The sequence below is a fragment of the Phalaenopsis equestris genome, unplaced genomic scaffold (assembly GCF_001263595.1).
Source record: "Phalaenopsis equestris unplaced genomic scaffold, ASM126359v1 Scaffold000759, whole genome shotgun sequence".
Classification (NCBI taxonomy): Eukaryota; Viridiplantae; Streptophyta; class Magnoliopsida; order Asparagales; family Orchidaceae; genus Phalaenopsis; species Phalaenopsis equestris.
In genome coordinates this window covers 242,547-248,887 of record NW_018165199.1, presented here as the reverse complement: position 1 = coordinate 248,887, position 6,341 = coordinate 242,547, and positions in this window count along the sequence as shown.

Genomic DNA, 6,341 nt, shown 5'->3' with positions numbered 1-6,341 from the left:
AATAAAGATGGGCTCGAAAATTTTTAGTACCTCCTGAGGAATGTAGTGCCACTGTAGACTTCAGAGTTTTCTGTTGACATCACGTCACCTATATAGCTATGAAAGACAGTTCTATAGGTGCCCGTGAAGAATCGTGGTGAAATGTAACTTCTTTCGATGTGTATATAGTCTAGAAGATTCCATCGTTGAGAGTGAGAGGGAATGGAAAGAATCTTTGGAGGACGACCTAGCTCGTGACATACACCGTCTGTATTTTAAAAATAATATTAACATTTTATTAAATTTTATTTTAATACTCTTTTTCTATATTCTAGTAATCATGATACTCATTGTTAAGTGTGGTGTATATCTTATTTTTTTTATTGTTCTGAAGTAAATATTTGCTTTTAAAGTGTCAAATATATTATTATGACAGTTCTGCTACAAACAACATTACTACACAGAAGCAAAATTGTCATTTATTCAGAAACAACTGCAACACATTTATTTTCAAACTGAAAAAAACAAATAGTCAGCCAACTTATCTGCAGCAGCTTCATGTGGGAGCTGCTACACAACAGCTTATTAAAAAGTTGCACCTGCCCCAAACAAACCCTAATTGTAAACACGGCTTACTGTTGGCACTACTTATTTTATTAATAATTCAAAAAAAAAACCCTAATTCACTATAGAAAAACTTTACCTGGAACTAATTTAAAATTTTATCCACTTTATATGAGACAAAAAACAAGAAAAAATTTTGTTGAATTTATATATGGCAAAATTTTAAAATTAGTTTTTTTTTTCAAAATTTATTATTTTAAATAAATGTCAAAAAAATATTCAAAATAAATAAAATCGTCACGCCAACATGTGATTTTGTAACGACAACATGAAAATTGTCTGCTGACATGGTGATTTTTTCTTTGCCACATCAGCAGATAAGATTACATATTGAGATGACGCGTTTTTGAAAAAAAAAAAAAAAAAAAAAAAAAAAAGAGAATAATTTTTTATTATCATAACACTAGAACTATTTAGTTGACTTGGTAGAGTGTAAAATTTTTAATTTTATGGGTTCGATCTCCATGATAAATGTTTTTTGGATTCATAACTTTTACTTAATTAAAATTATGAATTTTTTAATTCAACAAATAAAGTAAAATTATATAAAATTTATTAAATATTGTAATCTCAAATTAAAAATTTCTAAAACAAGAAGCTTTATCTTTTGATGTTGTTATATATATATATATAAGTATTTGTGCATAGTAGGTAGTCTGTTGGTTGGAAGTTTTGACGTAAGTCCCTCGGCCTCGGGTTCGAATTCATTTGGCTATAATTAACACATATGAAAATCAATATTATAATATAAAATAAAATAAGTTTAATTATATGAAATTTTCATTTAAATTCACATAGAAAAATAAATCAATCTTAATGACCATTGGGGTCATTATTAAGACTTTATATAATTAAAATCATATGAAAACATATATGCCTATATATATATATATATATATAATAAAAAGAGAGATTGATTTATTTTTAAAAATTTTCTTTTTTGTTTTCATTTAAATTTCTTTTATATACTATCACGTTATCATCAACATTTATTTATTTTTCTATGTAAATATAATTGAAAATTTCATTTAATTAAACTTATTTTATTTTATATTAAAATGTTGTTTTTTTAATTTTTATTAAAAGAAATTTTTAAATTGAGAATATAATATTTAATAAACTTTAAATAATTTTAATTTATTTCTTAAATTAAATAATTAAATAAAAATTATGCATCCAAAAAGCATCTACCATGGAGGTCAAACCCATGACCACAAAGTTAAATGTCTTACACTCTACCAACTTAGCTAAATAATTTTAATATAATAATGTTATAGTATAATAATAATTATTATAATATATAATTATCTCAATTTTTTTTTAGCAAAATCACTATCTCAGCAGACGATTTTACTTGCTGATGCGTCAAAGGAAAAAATTGCCACGTTAGCAAGCAATTTTCATGCTTAAAAGTGAGAGTTATGACTAAAAAGATAAATATATCTCAACAGGCCAAGAACATTTATCTCTCTGAATGCGAGGGCCTGGGGGTCTCGAAGTATATTAGTGGGGCGCTCCCATATACATAGTACAAGAGGATGTTGATAATTTTTTTTGAATTAAATCTTATTTACATTAAATGTATGCTAGCTGGTTCATTACGCTGACAAACTTTAGAGAATGGACGGGAGCCAACTATTACAAAGTTATACAAGCGCACTAACGGGTAGCAATCAGATTAGTTCTGAGTGGACAACATACCTCAGTTGACCCATGCAATTCAAAAGATTAATTAGTATAAAATTTAAATAACTATTAACGTTTATTTAGTCTCCAACTTTCTTTAATTATATTTTTTGTAGGAGGCCTTCCAGAGGCTCAAAGAGAGCCGAAGATGGACACATCTCACGATTCTTCTAAATACGACATGTGGAGGGAGATTATCAGCAGACAAAAGAAGGGTAAGGTTTATGGATTGGAGTCCCAGGCGCCGGCCTATGACGTCTTCCCGATCTCTAACACATCTAATGCATTTACTTTAACTGCACAAGAGGAAAAGATTCATCGTCCGGTTGTTGTTGAGGTTGTTGTTCAGGTCTCCACCCAACAAGCAACCTTAAGATCATAGATGGAGCAAAAGATGAAATCAAAGATTCAAGCGATGTTGTGTTCTGAACGTCAAAGAAGAAAACATTCAATTCAGGATGATGATGAGGAAGATGAGGAGAGAACCGATGAGGATAAGCGGAAGTGATTTTTTTAATGTTTGCATATGTTAAACAATTTATTGGTCTAATATTTTTATCGGACACCGGTACATTTTGTTTCTTTTAAGGAAATTATTATTTTTTTATTTATTTATATCGTTTATGCGTTAATTAGTTTCATTATTGTGATGTGTGAAAATTATACTTTTATTATTGCATTTGCGTAAATTATAATGTTGAAGGAGTTTAATTTTTTTCTGATGCTAAAGTTTTTCGAAGGCTTACCGATTGTTTTACGGCTGTCTGATTAAATTTCAACGGCAGCGCGATGGACTAATAAACAAATGATGTTTTCATAAAGTGCTGCACTTTTTCAATGGATAAAACTATTAATATTTATCTAAGATTAACCAACGATTATGCTATATTTTCAGACAAAAGCGCGACACTTTTCCAGTGGAAGCGCAACATTTTTTCCGACATACATGTACGTCAGTTATATTACTGACGGTTAAACACATTATGGTTTTGAACCAACAACAACGGTTAATATTCTTTGGATAACCACCAGTGTTAAAAGGACAGTCGGTAAATCCATAAATAATTATGTTATCGACAATAATTTTTGCTATGTCGAATAATTGTAGCTTAAACGTCGGTAATTAAGTTTATGATAGTTTCAATATTATTACCGATGGTTTTTGACTATTAGTTATAAGCTAAATTTTTGTAGTGCTACTCATACCTTAAACACTTCTCCAAACTATTTAATTCAAATGATTTTGACTCCACAAGCTTGACTGAGATTCCTAAGTCTAAAATATTTCTTGAAATACTTACGAGAAACATATTAATATCATTCACCTTTTATTTGTTATCATCAAAACACATTTAAAGTATGATTGTGCTCATAGAGCCATCGTAAATTGTTTCAAATGTCATATAAAAGACCTTCTATAAACTATAATGAAAAGCCTAAATCTTATTCTCAGAAGAAACTAAGGACCCAATACATGAAGGCTTAGAAGAAGTCCATGATGATTTGCCCTTTTATGATGAAGAATCTACGGATGAACTTCACAGCAATGTGATCTGACGCCTTTGAAGAATGAATAATGAGTTATAAAACTGAATAACGGAGAAAAAATTTATCATGTATGTTATGTGCTATGAGAAACACTGTTAGTCATATAAATTAGGGATGTCAATTTAGGTCAGCTGTTTGAGTTCAAATTCGACTCAAAACTGAACCAACATGAATCAGGGCAACCTGAACCCGACTCAAATAATAAATGGGTTGAAAAACTTAACCCGAACTCAACTCGACCCAAACACGGATAACCCGGACCCGACTAATTTAACCTGCCATCTCAATTTTTTTATTAAAAATTATACTGCTAACATTTAATAAGTAAAAAAAGGTAAATTTTAAAAATTCTTTGTTTATATAAGTAATGGTATAAGAGTTAAGAGTACAACTAAATTTTATTTACTCGTAAAATAAAAAACATATATTCAAATTAGAAAACCCAAGCCCGATCCCTTTTTTTGTGTTTATTCGGGTCATGCTCAAGTTCTTAGGCTCAACCCAGACCAGACCCAAAATTTTTACGTGTCAAATTCTCAAACCCAAACCCTACTTGAAAAATATTTGGGTCAACCCTAACCTGTATATTTTTCGACCCAAGTTCGAGTTGTGTTGGGTCAATTTTTAACACCTCTAACACAAATATAGGAAAAGCAGTGATATTTATTTTAACCCACATATTTCTTGATCTAACCTAAGAGTAAAACTTCATCCAAAACCCTTTCCTGTTGGTTGGGTAAATCATAACTCTTTTCTCATTACTAATAGCAGTTTAGTTGCCATTAAGATTGATAGTTTTGCAGATCAAATCAGTTATGATGTCCACTTTATGGATGATGCTCATATTTTTGAATTATGCAACACTTACAAGTGCATTGTACTCAGTTCGATCCTTTCCATCCAATGTGATATGTCACCAATTTGTTGAGTATGCTAAGAGCAATCATTTTGCTGAATGGAAAATCTTTCAGCAGCAGCATTTATATCCAACATATCTTTGTCCATGAATGTTTTCATGTATTTTGAATCAATCACTTTCATTTTTCTGTCGCTCTAAGAAGTATTTCAATTTTTAGAGCTGTAAATCAAAATCTTAACATATTGTTAGAATTTATACATATTTAGTACACTTTCAATATATAATTAAAATCTACAGATGCATATTCAACTCAACTATATAGTTTATTGCAGTTGTTGATAAGACTAGAACATCAGAGTTGTATGATTCTTCATTGCTTATTTCACATTTGAGAAAAGATCAATATAAATATATCATATGAATGTCTTTTAACTGAAGCTGATAGTTTGTTTCAATGGATATTAACTTTTCTTTTCTATTCTCATAAGGTTGCAGCTAGAAACCCGTTTATGAATAAAAAATTACCCTGCTACTTGCAAATAGTTTGTCTTTGATCGGCGCTTAACCCATTTGTGTGCAACATTTAATATATTTTACAAAAAATGCTATTTCACCTATCTTAGTCTGCATATGTGTTGCACCAGTCTCATGTATGTCTGGTTTGGCCCTCAAACTTGGTCTTGATGTATGAGCATTTAAATGGGTGAATTGTTAGGCATGACTCATATAGCGGAAGTTGGAGTTTTTTGAAGTGAAGAGGTGTGTCTCTTGGTGAAAAACTGTGTCTCTTCGTATTTTGTGGGTTGGGGGGAGCGAGGGCGTGTTGGTAATTTATCTATGGGTTTTTTATATGTCTATATATGTGTAACTCTTGGGTATGTAACTGAACTCCCTTCTGAATAGTGAAATTCGCCGCTCGCTCCCGAGTATGTAGGCATCTTTGCCGAACCTCGCTAAATCTCTGCGTTCTTCTTTTGGATTTGTGTCGATTCCTGTGATTGTTTTGCCCTAAATTTCATAACATGAATAAGCCTGTAATGACTAAAATTTGGTTATTTTGGATTGAACCTTCCCATTTATTCTTTGATTTGGTCTGGACATGATTAATACAACCAAAATATAATAGATCTAGCTGACAAGTACCACTTAGATTATATTAGTATTAGATACAGAGCTAATCAATCCTTCTTTTCCAAAGCTAACAGTTATGCTGGCCGATGAATGCCTAATTTAAGTTATTCATTCTTAAAAACAAGATGTACGACCAATAACTGCAATAAAGCTTGGTTACAAGTTATTGATCATTCGCTTAGAAGTTTGTCTTTCAGTTCATTATTTTCCTTTTTTTTTTGTTCATATTATTTCACATTGAGAAAAAGCGTTAAGAGAATCATGTGACCCTTTGCAAGAGGTCATTTTAGTCCCAGAGTAAAAAAGTGCCTTGTCCATCCAGAGTGATCTCTGATTTCTTACCACAAATGTCTTTCCAATGTTTAACGAGTGGTGCACGAGATCTCTTCAAGACCAATAAATGAAGCAATGGATTTTCATCTTTCAATTTCTCTTCCATCTTTCATAAAATCCACGATTAATAAGCGAGCTTGAAAAATTAATTTCAAAATTTGAAAAACCTGAAGCGTGAATA